The sequence below is a fragment of the Notechis scutatus genome, chromosome 2, assembly GCF_049901735.1.
Source record: "Notechis scutatus isolate UNSWTSFEM ecotype Mainland chromosome 2, rNotScu1.2, whole genome shotgun sequence".
Taxonomy (NCBI): Eukaryota; Metazoa; Chordata; class Lepidosauria; order Squamata; family Elapidae; genus Notechis; species Notechis scutatus.
In genome coordinates, this window is record NC_142010.1 from 84239729 (window position 1) to 84256137 (window position 16409).

At 37.4% G+C, this 16409-nt stretch overlaps 1 long non-coding RNA gene across 1 annotated transcript; it reads right to left on the reverse strand.

Moving 5' to 3' along the window:
• Positions 1 to 8723: 8723 nt before the first annotated feature.
• On the reverse strand, positions 8724 to 15156 carry LOC148132106 (uncharacterized). The gene is made up of 3 exons (XR_015747594.1): positions 13250 to 15156; positions 9833 to 10118; positions 8724 to 8969 (listed from the first exon to the last, which is right to left on the reverse strand). It is a non-coding gene; the product is annotated as an uncharacterized LOC148132106 (long non-coding RNA).
• Positions 15157 to 16409: the final 1253 nt, after the last annotated feature.

A 16409-nucleotide genomic window follows, 5' to 3' on the forward strand; every position in this document is an offset into this window, starting at 1 on the left:
TTGGAACTCTGCACTTTGATATGGCCCATGGGCTAATCAATAAAATAAAATGAAATAAAGTGTATAGAAATCATAATGGGTTCCTCTAGACTGGAATTGGGTAATATTATCAACTGCAAGTGGCAGATGACCTATTCCTTGAGGCCTTATTGATAGAATTTTAATAATCTTTCATCCAAACTGAACTGTTTCAGTCTTTTGAGAGTACCTTCTAGGGCAAAATGACCATGTGGACCTGGACAGGTGATCATAAGCAAGGAGATCCCACCTAATTATTTTAACACAATCAAACAGATATTTCTTGTTTTCTGGATTGTGCCCATGTTGGCATATATTTTCTTTTAAAGTGATAATAGTCATCAACTCATATTAGGTATACCTCAGGGTGAGATAAGTGATTTGGAGATTCCATTATTCAAGGTAGTTTCCTACTCCCTCCACTCTGAAGTATGATATTAATCATTTCCTTTAGCATCATGTGTCTGTGTACATGTGTATATATATCAAGATCAAAGATTGCCAGAATCAGTGCAAGAGAGCCTTCTGCTAATATCATAATGTTGTCTCACTGCTTGATTTTCCTTTGCATTGGAGCGTATGCCAGTTGCATGCCTGCATACCAAGTCATGTTTTCGGAAACACTCCAATTGTTAGACAAATTAATGGAAGAGGTATGCTATAATTATTAAATGAAGCTGACTATTTTTGTCTAAACTCTGATATATGCATTGCATTTTTTTAAATGTCTATTTCAATTATCTAACTTTATTGTGTCCTTTGCAGACTACAGTGAAACCCAAGAATGAAAGCATGGTAAGATTATTACATTTCACTTAATCAAGTTGCATCCTCCTGAGTGCTTGAGCATTCAGTGGAATTTGTTTTTTGATTTTGAATTATGAAATCTATATTGTATAACTTTGAATAAATATATACAAAGTTTGACTAATTCTGGAAAAATCAAATACATATTCTCTTTAATGAACTGGAGTTCTGTCTAATCAATATTTAGTAATTATTGATTAGACAGACTGAATAGGTCTACACGAAAAGACAATCACTGAGTACTGTTACATTCTGACATAAAAGGCTTTGAGGAATTGACAAGAACATATAGGGAAATGAAGTTCACTGAAATTCTCTCTCTTTCTCCCTCCCTTCCTTTCCTCCCTCCCTCCCTTCCTTCCCTGGATTATAATTTTATTATGTGCATAGAAGAGATGATTGTCAAAGATAATAATACATATCTTGCAGGCCATATATAACTTTTATCCTTGGATCCCTTATTCTTTTTGTAGTATCTAACCTCATTTTGTCCTTTTTTCATTTGTAGCAATCAGTGGAAATCCCAACCACGTTAGAGGTAAGAAATAAAACAATCTATCCATGTCTTCCCCACCCCCAAAAAGTTACACCATGTCAAGTTTGAAGCTGTTATGAGATTTATTTTTAGTATCAAGAGTGATTGGTGGAAAAATACTGTAAAAAACAGTTGGCATAGTGTTAAGGTATAACTAAAATAAGTGAAGCCACTTTGAAAATACTGTGCTGTCATTTAAAATGTAAGATATATGCTTGACAAACTTAAGTCCTCAGTTTAAAAATGCTTTTGAGCTATTGAGACCACAGTATCAAACTCATTATGTTCATCCCAAAAAGTTTAACCCAAAGGGTTGCACATGACTTGGAGATGTAAATATCAAAAATAAATAAAATATGGAGGGGAGGACCAAGCTCATGGTTTCCACAATTTTATTCCATATTTTATTTTGAAAAAAAAGTTAATTTGCTATTTTCATGGCATCTGTGAGGCAGGGGAGGAGGGGAGAGCAGGGGGCAGTCAAAGTAGTCAAGATGGTGGCTGGGAATCCATGACTGAAGGTCTGCTCACAACCCAGGATCTATGTTAAAAAAAAGGCGAGCCTGTGATTGCAAGTAGGAGTGCCATCTTGAATTACAGCAAAGATGCTCTTGACAATTTAGAACACAATATTCTTAAGGGTGAGCTGATCCAAGCATGCTGACTTGGTGCTGTAGAGATAGGGCCAGTTTATGATTCAGAAGTCCAACATAAACTAAGTGCATTGTGTTGTCTGTTTGCCCACCCATTCATAATATCTGAATGTTATTATTGTTTTCTGAAAGGCAGAAAAGAACAATTTTAAATGCACTCTCATTAGAATGCATTCTTCATTCAAACTACAGTTCACTTGTCACTTTAAACATAACTTCAAAGACTTACACTTAAGAGTAGTGTACACTAAAGAGAAACTTTAACTGAGATGTGAGTGACTATAGTGGTGAACCATTCACCACTTCCTAAGCTTTGTACTTGACATCTTTATCAGATTTGTTGGATGAAGAATATTCAAATTCTAAGACAGGGACCTTTTTTTCAACCTAATATCTGCATTCACATGTTGTTTAATTTAGGGATCCATACTCCACAGTTATTTGCACAGAAGAGGTGGAGAGGGTCAAGGCAGAATTCATGAATGTAGTGGTATATTCATACATGCAACATTTTTTCATATTCATCAACTTCAATCATTAATTTGAGCACACACAATATAATGTCTTTAATATACACTTAATGTATGCATATTCATAGTAGAAATTCAAACTTGTATCAGCATAACCCCAGCCACATCCTTTATATGTGTATCGACAGGGCTCATGCCTCATGACAAGCCATTGGCTAGTTTTATACAACACACTAAATCATGAGGTCATATAATATGCTAAGCCGCCATTAAGCAGACTGTGTTATGTAAAACATGTTAGGTGAATCCAATCAGAGATGCAAAGCCTTGTAATTGCTTTCAATGTAAAGCAATAAGCTGGAGAAATAGCTCTTCTGGTGGTTTGCAAAAGTTGTCCTGGTTGATCTGTCAACAGATGGAAAGCAATGCAATAATATAGAACAGGGGTCTTACAACTTGACAGCTTTAAGACTTGTGGACTTCAACTCCCAACATTTCCCCTCCAGTCATGTTAGCTCAGGAATTCTGGGAGTTGAAGTCCACAAGTTTTCAACTTGCCAAGTTTGAAGACTCTTGATATAGAAGGTGCCAAATGAAGTCTTGTGCAAGACCAAGAGATGGGGGAGAATATTGATTAAAAAGAGAGAGAAATATTCAAGGGGCAGTCCAAGAAATGGATCAAACAATATAGAGCCAGGGTTATTTGTTATTTGTATTTGGCCACACATACACACGTACACAGACACAAGGAAACGCTCAAGGCCTTGAAACCGAGACGAGTGCCACCCTCTAGAGTCAGCAATGACTAGTGGAATAAAATCCTCAGGGATGCTTTTCTTTTCCTTTCCTTAAGGCGTAATTTCCCAGGCAGTGCAAGAATGGGTTGCACCATGTCTTAAATACTGCAAATATATTTTATTGTACTGCATTGTTATAGCTTTTAATCTCCAGAGTTCATAGTGCTATACATTTACATGTGTATTTTAACCTTTTTTAAAAAAAAAAAATGCTGTCATTGCAGAAAGAATGTGCATTATATAATTTGGACAAATTCATCCAGGCCCTGCGTTTATTGAAGACTGAAGACTCTGAAAATGCATATGCCAATATACACAATGCTCTTAAGACATTTGCTGGCAGCAAGGCTATCAGTGAAATTGTAAAACCAGAAAACGTAAGTAGAGATGCTTTAGTCTGCTTTTGAATATCCTTGCATGGCTGTCACTGCTGTCAGCTTAAATTCTCTGGGGCAAAGGACTGTAAACTCAATTGCATCAATTGAGAGTTTTTGCTGCCACAAAGCAGGTGTTTGAACAGCCACAATCTATTCCGTTCTGTGTCCTAAATATGGCAAGTGAGTCAGAGTGCTCTATTTATAAGGGAGCCTCTTTGACATACCATTCTTATTCTCTTTCTGACATCACTTTAAGCAATAACCAGTCTTACCTGCAATTAATGTAGCAATGGAGACCTGGAGCCTTTCTAGAAATTATCAGGAATCCCTGAAAATGCTACCAAATCGCAACATGCTATTCTTCAGGGAATAGGAAGGGAATAACTGAGTGGAACCTCTGTACTCTTTGCATGGAAACCATTCTTTTAATACAACTGCTGGACCAGGACACATTACTAAAAATGCAGATGGATTCTCTTATTTAATCATTTTAGGATTTAGATTCTAATCTTAGGAATAATTTTATCAGGGAAATAGATAACAGGAAAATTGATTAAAAAAAAAAGCCCCTGCTTTCTTAAATGTAAAAAATAATAAGGCTGTAATACTATTAGATTGGTTATTATATCTACCTGTCTGTCTGTCTGTCTGTCTGTCTGTCTGTCTGTCTGTCTATCTATCTATCTATCTATCTATCTATCTATCTATCTATCTATCTATCTATCTATCTATCTATCATCATCATCATCTATCTCTAGCATTTATATAAGTGACAGCTGCCACAACATCTCAGGCAAATTGTTCCAAATAACTGCTACATTCATATTCCTGGATGTTTCAAAACATCTTTAAGAAATGGAATTTAAAATTTTTTTAAAGCCCTAAAATTTATGTTTTATGAGAGTGTGGAGGTTATTTGGTTTAACATACAGTTGGTTTATGTCAGGTATATACATACAACCTGGAATTCCACATCACGCTGAATCGTGGTTGCTTAACTTACAGTTGACTATTTTGTATAATACACCAAGCCATAAATCATAATCTTCATCACAGATCAGAATATCCAAGTTCATACACTACATTGTACTAGTACAATGAGGCAAACCAAAACAAACAAATCATTTTCTTTGGTTTGATCCAATCGAGGGAATCCAGCTTCACTATCAGAATCCCACATGTTTGCGTTTAAAAGCAAATCATGCAAGATACACAGCGGCTCCATAGCTAATAATTACAAAAGAAAACTATGGAGTGTGATATGACCCATAATGATTGACAAGCGCTTTGTAAAATGCATTCCTAATCTCGTTTTTCATAGGCCTTCGCTTAAGTATCTTACACCCCATCAGCCTTAAAACTCCACAGTGAAGAGAAGAATGCTGTTGCATTCTTGCTTTTGGAAGGAAGGATACAGGAGATTGAAAATCATATTGGGTTTTTTTTAACCAAACTTTCTTTTTTTATTAAAGGAAAATAATTGTGAAACATCAGCTATGAACATCAATAAATTACTGGAGGAGCTTATTGCCTTCCTGAGAGAACTGCTTCTATATTTGAAATCCACAAAGTGATAGAATAACCTGGACCATACAGATCTCCACTTCCAAACTCTTTCTGGATTATTGTGAAGATAGCCAAGATGTTTGTGAACTTTCAGCATAAAATATTTCAAAAAAGGAGGGAGGGGAATCACATTCTTTGTAAATTACAATATGAAGTGGGTTTAAATAACACATATAGGCAAAATTATGGAAACACATAGTGCACTTAGAAATAAGTCCTATGCAGTTCCCTGAAATTTACTCCCAGCTAAGTGTTTGGAGGATTGAAGGATTGAAAGCTTAGTTACTACTGAATACAACTTAGGATATACTACTGACTAAAGAGGAATTAACTACATGTTTTTCAAATAGGTGCACAAATGAATATTTATCTATTTATTTATTTAAAGTAATATTTAATTGTATATCTTTTATATATATATATTCTGCTGTGGAAATCCCTTCTTTTGCTAATCTTAATGTTTATCTTGTTATCATTTTGAACAATAACGTAAGTTTGAAAACTAACACTCAGCATAAAATCAAATGCTTGCAATATCTACACTGTAACCATGGAGAAACCTTGGATTGGAGCATCTCTGATATCATTTCTTCCAGTATTTCCTTTGCTTTAGGAATCTTTTTTTAAAAAAAATTCTGCTTATTATCTGCCATCAAAAGGAAGGAATTAGCCATATTTGTTAGAGACTTCGGAGTTCAAATCCAACATATTTAGAGAGGATCAGGTTGGAGAAGATAAATTAAGTAAAAAGTAAAAGACTGAAGAATGGAAACGGAGAGGGACAATTCCTGTGGAATAGCATCAACTCATGTAGACAGGGGTGGGATTCTACCGGTTCTGTCCACCTCTGTAGAACCGATTGCTATGAAGAGCAACAGACAGAGAGCATACATAGAACCAGTTTTATGTCTGCTGCTCTTTTGGCCCACCTGCCCACCTAGGATCTTACCTGACCTTTATTTTCTGCTTTTTCAACTGCAGCTGCTTTGTGCGACACAGCTGAGGTTGAAAAAGCAGGAAAAAAGTGCTTTTTCAACCTCTGCACACCTGTGCGCAACGCTGCTCAGCTGTGCAGGCAGCTAGCTGATGACAATATAAATGCGCACAAAATGTAAAATCACCAAACTGGTAGTTACACCGGATGGATCCACTCCTGGATGTAGACCTCATGTGGAGCCTACGTGTTTGGGGTATCTATCTAATATTTCATTTACAAAAACCTTTTAAAAGAAACTTGAGGAAAGATGGAAATTATGATATATTCTTTCTCCTGAAAAACAGTGTCACCACAGCTCATTAAAGAAATGAAAGGCAGCTATCCCAGTCGCCAGCACTTTGGACAACTGAGTCCCATAGCGTCACTGAATTGTAATAAAAATATTGCTGTATTGGTGGAGAAGAGACTAGAAATGTGATTTAGGCAAATGTATTTATCTACTGAGCTATTTTTTTAATTGTAGGTTTTTTTTTTGGAGAGGTAGTAAAAGGAGCTCTCTTGTCCTTATCTTTAATTTATATTTCAACGGTTGCCTTAGGTGAGGATTTTTAAAAACTGAGCTTTAAAAAAATATTTGATATGTGGTATTATTTATGTTTTATGCATTTATATACGTATTTATATTGTGATGTAAACAGCAGTTTAAACAGCAAATAAAGTATGCTGGAAAGTTTTGTATGTAACTAATGAAATGCAACTGGATTTGAATAAATTATTTTGTACACAGATGAAGCTTTATGTTTGGTTGGGAGACTTCGTTTTATAATGCACACCAACACTGCCATTTACTCTTTTCCATATTCTGTTCCTTGAAGCATTTTTGGGCACTATGTATAGAAAATTGTCTTAGGACAGTGAAGAATAGTTTGAATTCAGGCTATTTTGTAATGCATTAACCAGGACTAGATGAATGCAGATCTCCTTCCAATTATTATGATTTTGTGGTGTGAAATACCCATCTGCTTCAGTTCCAAACCCAGAGAAAGATATTGAAAATGTGGAGGCTGATTGGAAAGATGGTTTATTGATGAAGCGGAACCACCAAGCACATGGCTCTGGTGCAGCTGACCACATGGGATTGAGAGTGAGGGGTTTTTATATATTTTCTTGGGCTTTGAACTTGAGCTTCCTGTTCCTGTGAAAGAACATGCATTCTATTGGCTGTTATCAGACTCCCATGGGGCCAAGTAGGGGTCATGTTTGTCTGAGCTTAGTTTGGTTGAAGTTTGGACTGTTGATGCAATGAAGGGGAGTTGGGCAATTCCTATTGTGGCTAATCCTACCTTTGTTCAGACCTTGCTAGAGGGATTTTTTGTCTATGAATAGAGTTACCTAGATACTTGGCTTCTTTCAATAAACTCTTTATCTCTTAAGTGCTGATATTTACTGAGGGCTATTAAGAAAGGTTTCTCCCTTTAAAAAAACATGTTTTCTCCCTTTAAAAAAACATGTTTCTACAGTGGCAAAGGAACTCTGGGCCCAAGGTGCTCCATGATTTGGTCATTGCTCACCTGAAAAGACAGGTACAGACATTTTAATGGACAGAGCAGACTTAGAAATCCTATATTCTTATAACCCTGATCAGTTCCCTTTACTTTTAGGAACCAGTTTTATGTGTAATGCTATTAATATGCAAAAGAATCTTCAACAGACAGTTGAATGTACCAGGCAACAGAGTACAAAAGAAAACATTACTGGAATCAAGCTCTGCTTTGATGATGATGATGATGATGATGATGATGAAAACAATCACTGAGGGAGAACATAACTGAAGTTCAACTATAATAAAGATGCTTAGGGGGACAATGTGATGTAGTAGTTAACAATGTTGGACTATGAGTCGGGAGATCCAGAATTGTAATTTTAGTTACAAAGTTCAGTTGGTCATTGACTAGTCCCTCTCTTTCATTCTTAGACTGTGGGGGCGGGAGGGTGTGACTAAAGACGAAATGGAAGAAAGTATTGGGAAAATCAAGGGTGTTCAAGGCTATCACATTTCCAATAAACAAGGGGAAAGATGCAGGGGAAAAGGAGGGGTGGGGGAGAAACCCAACCATTTCATCTCAGTATTCTCAATTTCCCCCCAAAGGCTGTGGTTTTGCAATGAAGAATTTTAACTCCTTAGTAGGAGGCAGTAAAGCCAAGATAATGTGACAATGGGACTTGGTGACAATTCAAGAGCAACTCTGGACCCATGCATCTGATTTTACAATTTCAGGCAAGCTGACAGGCAGGTGGAAATTTCATTTTTACAGTGGAGCATTTCCTCTTGTATGACTTCCCCCTCCCCCTTTAAAATTGGAAGATTTATATCCTCACTGAGGTTTAGCAGGTCATTTTTGAGGCATAATTGTGTGGGAGAAAGCATGCACAAGGTAAGCATGAAGTCTAATTTATGCATATGGAAAAAGAGAGACGAAGCAAAAACTTTTATTATACATATTTATTATACATATTTCCTAGTGGTATATGCACTACTGGAAAATATGGCATGTTACAGTCCTTAAAGACCCACTTAACACATGCAACCATCTGTGTGGGTGCTGAAACTACTTGCAATGAAACCACAGGCTTTTTCATTGAATAAAATGTTTGCGCGTAGCAGCTTAACCTCCTGCAGCAGGAACACAATGAACTCTCTATTTTAGGAGAAGATGGGTGTGGCAATCTGAGGGCTGGAATGAGCTGCACAGCCCAGCCCAGTCTGCGAAAAGCCTTCCTTTTAGATTACAGTCCACCGAGGATGTCCCTGAAAACAAAGTTGCATTTGAATCCGTGCAAGAATCAAGAGTTCTTTATTAAGAATTTTGCAAGGCCATTTATTTTAAAGGTGGTGCCTTCAATCTAAGATGGGCACATCCTTCCTTATTTTCAGAACATTTTCAAAAGCAGAACAATATTGTATTCATTTATTCATTTTTATCTTGCATTTTATTAGTTTTACAAACAACTCAAGGAGGCAAACATACCTAACACTCCTTCCTTTTCCTATTTTTCCCAGAACAACAACCCTGTGAGATGGGTTGGGCTGAGAGACAGTAACAGGCCCCAAATCACCCAGCTGGCTTTCATGCCTAAGGCAGAACTAGAAGTCACAGTCTCCTGTTTTCTAGCTGGTGCCTTAACCACTAAACTAAACTGACTCTCAATATAGTATCGACAATATAGTGTTAAGGGAAACTCATTAAATGTTTTTTGAAAACACTGCTGTACTGTAGTATTATTTTCATGTATGAAGCTGCAAAATACAGAGCATTGATATTCTGTGGTAATCTTCACATAACACCATTACCTCTGGATACTTTACTCATGGCTTATTCATATACCTGAATTTTCTAGCCAAACACAGTATGCTGAACCACAAATAAACTACATAGTGGTTAATTGGTGGTTGGAAATTTGCAGTTCTATGAATCTTTCAAAGGGTCAGCACTAATGTTGCTGAGCATGCCCAGGACACTAAGCTTAAAAGGAGTTGATCTGGTTTAGGTTTAGCCATTGTGGATTGCTGAATCAAGCCTGGTTGAACAAGAATGGCTTATTCCAACATGTAAAACCATTTCAGGTGGGATTTTTTTTTATGGTCCTAGCAAGAGTTATTTTCAGTCTTACCTGGAAGTAATGGGTTTGTTTGAACCCAGGGCAGTAATGGGTTTGTTTGTTTGAGTCCTGTTGAGCTCCTGTTTCTTTCTACTATTCACTTGGATTGTCACTGCAAAAAAAGCACTTAGCTATGCAACGTTCTTGGAATGCTTTGTAGTTCATGAACAATCTTTCCTTTCCACAATGTGCAAAAAACATCTATCAGGAAACAAGCTATTTTAGAAGAGGTATTTTTTTCAGTGTGGTTTCTATGCAGCTGCTTTGTTTCATACCAGTGGCTTGATTTTATCTTGGTCTAAACATAGGAACGTAGAAGCAAAAAAGGAAAAAGCTTGTTCAGAATGTTAGCAACTCTACACCTACCTGGACATAAGCCCACACCCCCACCCCAAAAAAGTTAGGAGGGAAAACTTCAGAGGAGCTTAAGTTTTAAATTCAATTTGTGCTACTGATATTTTTATATGATGATCAGCAATGCAAAACTGTCTATCATTATTTTCAAATCACACAAGTTTACCACTCTTTTTTGGGTGGTTTGAATTGTTATCACTATGTACCAGTGGATTCCTTTATCCTCCAGTGGAACTGCAGGTCTCTTCATTGTGTCCCAACCCTTATCGAATTTAAAAATTTAAAATTTAAAAATGAAGAATTAATTGAGAACCAATTTGGGTTAGTGATGAAGACTCCAGCTTAAAACCAGGAGAATATGAGATCCAGTACATGAAAGTGAGCTGAGTGACATTGGGACAGTCAATCTTTTTAAACATCAGGTTGAGAGAACAAGATGGTTCATCAATTCTTATTGCAACCAATAGATCAACATTTGGTTGAAACAAAAATGGACCCTGCACTTGTGGGGGGAAAACTAGGAATAAAAAAAGAACCAGTAGTACAGGAGGAAATCAATAGGGTTGACGATGAGTGGTCTGCTATAAATCAGAGTAACTCCAAAGCAAGCAAGTCCCAGAGTCTACATTTTAATTCAATGCAGAGTTGCCTAACAGTGAGATGGGTAGCATTTACATTTTAAAATGAATGAATGATGTTCAAGATTTCAGTGGAAAATGGTTTATTGTAGTAATGCCACTAAAAGGCAGAAGCTATCCACTTCTTTGTATGGATACATAGGACAGCCAGTTTGGTCTAGTGGTTAAGGCAACAACAACCCTGTGAGATGAGTTGAGCTGAGAGAGAGTGACTGGCCCAAGGGCACCCATCCAGCTTCCATGGTAAGGCCAGAATCTCACAATCTCCTGGTTTCTACTGTGATGCCTTAACCATTATAGCAAACTGGCTGTCCTACTTAACCACACAAAGCAGTGGAAAGCTTCTGCTTTTTAGGATCAACCATTCACAGTAAAGGAAGGAGCCGTCAAGAATTGCACAACAGACTAGGTAGAACAGCCATGAAGACCTTGGAAAAGATATTCAGTTGCCTACAAAGATCAGAATAGGTACACACAATGATATTCCCTATGCTGCCCTATGGAAGCAAAAGTTGGTCTTTCAAGATGCAGATTAACAAGAATATTGGATGCATTTGAACTTTGGTGTTGAAGAAAAAACCTGAGAGTACCATGGACAGTTAAGAAAACAAACGAATGGATCATTGAACAAATCAAACCAAAATTCTCACTTAAGGCACGAATGACTCAATTTAAATTATCCTACTTTGGACACATTATGTGAAGTCCTAGATCTTTAGAGAAGGTTATCATGTTGGGAAAGATGGAAGGAAATAGAAGAAGAGGATGACGAGCAGCAGCCTGGTGGGATTTGAACTGCCAAATTGCAGGCAATGCGGAGTTGATTTCCTGATTAAATCTATTTGGAGGTGTTGATAGTCCAAAAGGACTTCCCAGTTATAGACCTGCTCCTTCAAGTGAATGCTGTGTCATCTAGAGCTAAATATGGAGCTATCATGGAACCAGATGTCTTCTGAACAGTCTTGCTGAGATTCATTCTAAGCCCATTCTGTTGCATCCCAATCCTCATAGCTTCTGAGCACTCAAAACTCCACCGCACCCCTAGATATGGCCTAAACACACACATCATATTATGGATGGCCCTACATACATTGATGTATGTAGATAACCAAGATCAGCTCTAAGGCTCTAAGATTTGTATATACAAGGTAGTTCTCAACTTATGACCACAATTGAGCCCAAAATTTATGTTGCTAAGTGAGAAATTTGTTGAGTGAATTTGATCCATTTTACAACTTTTCTTGCCACAATTGTTAAGTGAATTACTGCAGTTGTTAAATTAATAATACAGTTGTCAAATGAATCTGGTTTCTCCATTGACTTTGCTTTTCAAAATGGGATCACATGACCCTGGGGCATTGACAACCATCATAAATGTGAGTCAATTGCCAAGGATCCAATTTTTGATCATGTGACCCTAGGGGTGCTGCAATAGTCATGTGTGAAAAATGGTCGTAAACCACTTTTTTCAGTTCTGTTTTAACTTTAAATGGTCACTAAATGAACTGTTGTAATTTGAGGACTACCTGTATCTATCTGCAGACATAATTGCAGAATATTATAAATGATCTGTTGCCCACAAACATTGCATTTCCATCCCTTGGTATATCAACCTACACTGTCACTTACTGACAATGTATATGCAACTTTAAATACATGACCTTTGATTATGAATAAAGGAGGAAAAGGGAAGATTTCTTGATAATGCAAAATATTTTTACACAGTCACACATTTCCATGGTTTGCAGAGATGAGTACGACCCTGATGTGTAACTGCTATCTTAGAAAATTCATTTCACAAAATAAAATTTCCATCCATCAAAAATTCCCAAGTTCAACATCCAAATCTTCAATAAAACTTTCTCTTAGCTATGATAAATATTCTGTGGTTAACAATTTTGTTGCTCTAAACCCACAAAACGTTCCCCTTTTTGATTTCATGCATCGCTTAATCACACTAATTTTAACCTCCTACTTATCTATTAGCCCAAACTCTAAAAGCTATTGCTGCTGTGATAGCTGGAATTACAATTAACAGCTACTTGCAAGGGATCTTAGTAACACTTGGCCACTTCAAATTCAGAAGGCATAGGATTGCAGCAGAATGTTTTGATCTTGGTAATTGTAAAATAGCCTTGGAAGGCACCATTTAGACTATCCAGACTTTGCTGAGTACTGGAATCCAAATTTTAAATCATTGCCAACAGAGATCTTAATTTGTATCTACTTTAACAGATCCAAGCGTCAATGCAACATCTCAGGATAATTATTCCACTGGCAAACATTTTGTCAGGATTTGCCTTCTTGTTAACTTACATTATCGGAATAAATGATAGAAAAGTATAAATCCATAGAAGCCCATCCTTAATTTGACAATAGCTATGGCTTAAATGCACTCATGCCTCATCATATACAGAAAGAAAACAAACAAACATACCTGGTAATCCTTTTTGAGATGTCAAAACAAAGGCAGCTTCTTCAATGAGTTCTTCTTTTGATAAATTAAACACACTTTCTCATATGACTGGGTTCAACTACTGTGTTAACCTGAAAAGCATTAATCTTTTAGCAAAATCAAGCTACCTGATGGTCAAAAACAGGTGACAAAAAAGTAAAAACCAAACACTAAGTAAAAACCTGTCAGCTACAAGTTGGAGATAAAACTGTGGCCTGAAAAGAAAGTAACAGGAAAGAGAGAGATGTCAGTAGCGTTCATTATTACTTTTTGCTATTTCCTGTCCCCCCCCCATTCTTAACAAATGAAGTGTGACCAAAGCACCTGGGACCATCACACCAAACGACATTCTATTACCTTGCAAATTTCTTTACTCCATAAGTACATGCAATACTATGGCAAGCATTAATTTCTAAATGATATTCCCACATTTGTTAACATGGGTGTGTATGTGGATACTGGGGTCCTGGCCTCAGGAATTACTCTTAGGTATGCAATTTGGATTTTGACAGCATTTGTACCCAGCAATGCAGTTTGAAAAACTAGTTAACTGTCCTAGCTGCAAATTCTGGAAGTTGTAACTCTGTACAGGTGAAAGGTAAAAGGTTAATAGAAAGTTAACAGAAGGATATATGTATTGTACTGTATATCTCAATATTTGCAAAGCAATGGCAGTATCATATTGATAATTGAAAGTGATGCACAGGAAGAGGAGGTTGACAAATATGATGGTCAAGTTCAGTTTGAAACTGACAGAATGCGCAAGCAAGATCTGCACTTGTGGGTTGGAGACTGGAATGCCAAAGAATAAAGGAGTAAAAGGGACAAAAAAAGGAGTTGAATTGGGCAGGCCAGGAAATGGAATTGAAACATTTTACTACCACAATGCCTATATGCATGGACATCAGCAGATTGTAGGAAGCCCCTCCTCAACAGATTAAAATATTCTTTGTTCTTAATATTAAGAGAGGTAGAATATTATATTTCCCCAAAGGAGAAATGGGGAAACATGTTCTTAAAGGCAGAAAGCAGCCCTAGTCTTTCTTAATAGCCTCAAGCAGAAGCCTGAAGTCTTTAGAGATGGATATTTTGCGCCCATTAAGAAATCCAGGCCAGCCTATTCATAAACAAAACGCCTTCAGCCCAGCTCCCCCAAGAAAGGATGAAAAATAGACAAAGACTCCTAAAATCTACATTCCCTGTCCAAATTCTAAGGACAGGACATGACTCTAGGACAGCGGTTGCCAACCGGTGGGCCGCAGCCCACTGGTGGGCCATGAGAGAATTTTGGTGGGCCGCAGAGAAATCTCACCCCCAGAGCACCCCCAAAGCAATTAATCCAGGCTGCGCAGAAACACAAGGCTGCTCAGCCCACATGGCCCGCGGGAACCCTTCCTGCCCACTCACTCCTTACTCAGCAAACTTGTCTGCTAAGTTGCTATTTTTCCTTTTTCCGACCATCATCTGTTCTGCTGTGCTGGGAGATTTAGATTAGCTAGGAAGCAGGAAATGGTTGGATTTCTTGCTTACTAGCTAACCTCCCTTAGGACTGAAGGTTTGCTTGCAAGTAAATTCAGTGCAGACTCACGGCAAGCAAATTTGAGAGACTGAGCTAGCCGATGGCAGATAGATAGATCACTGAATGATTCTGTGAGCAACTCAATCTGCCTGCTTTGCCTGATTTTGGGTAAAAGTTGCTCTTTTTTATAAAAAAATTCAATATTTACATACATGGTGTGTTGTGAGTTAATTTTGTGAGCTTGCTTTCAAGCAAATTTTATGTGATAGACTGAGCTAGCCAATGGCAGATAGATAGATCTCTGAATGAATCTGTGATTCTGTGAGCAACTCAATCTGCCTGCCTGCTTTGCCTGATTTTTGGGTAAAAGTTGCTCTTTTTTATAAGAAATTCAATATTTATATAAATGTTTATAATATTTACATACAAGCCATGCCCAGCCAGTCACATGACCACCAAGCCACAGCCACAAATTAGGCCATGCCCACAGAACCAGTTAGTGGTCCCTGGGATCTAAAATTATGAGTTTGGTGGTCCCTGAGGTCCAAAAGGTTGGCGACCCCTGCTCTAGGACATAATAGGATAAACCCACCACCATTAGAATAGCAAAAGGCACAAGGCTCACTACATTGCCCAAATCCTTGGAGCATCTCAATCACCAAACTCTATAAAGATCCATCCATTCACCCAGCAAAGGGGTCAGCACCCCAGAAACATTTGCATTTGTCACTGAAGTTTCTGGAAACCAAATAAACCTTCTTTCCTTGCCAGTCCGCCTCCATTTTATTTCCAGCACCTTTCTTCCTACAAGATGGAGTACAAAAAAAAACCAAACACAAATTGGCTATATAATTGGCAGAAGGAGATGGAAGAGCTTGGTTATAACAACAAAGCTGTTTTGCAAGAGAGTAAAAAATAATAATAATCAGGAAACATATTCCTTTCATTCTGGAAAACATTAAAGAATCTAGCTACATACTGGCAATAAGAGCTTACTTATACTCCCAAACAACAGGATACAATTACTTTGTGGCAAGAGATACATCCCTCATAGAAGAGAAAATATATGTAAGTCAGAGTTGAACTTTAATGGTCTCTTGAGGTTGATTGTTTGCTTGCAGATATGTTTCATTACCCAACTGGGTAACATCATCAGTGTACTTCAGAGGCCACCAAGGACTCCACAGATATATCTCTAGCATGTCATGCTGCACCTCAATATAACCATCCATAGCATGCTCCCTCTCAGCACGCGCGCGCGCACACACACACACACATATGTTATGGGGCTTGGGATCGTGTTCTTCACAAGGACCATTTTATAGTCCTGAACATAAAATGAAGGAAGAGAGATCATTTCAGTTTTACATTTTCACATTACAGAAAAAAGAGCATAAAAATAAGAATGTTTATTTTACTTACTATTTCACAAGTACCCATCTCTATAGAACGTGGCCTCCTTGTCCTGGATATGACCTTAGTTTATGATTCCAGAAATATAATGCTTTCAGACTCTTGGAACTGAAATATATGAATTTACATTATTAGAGTTATGTGGATCTATTCACATCAGTACATCTGAGGTAAAATATAAAAGCAAACCAAAAAAATCGAAAGAGGATG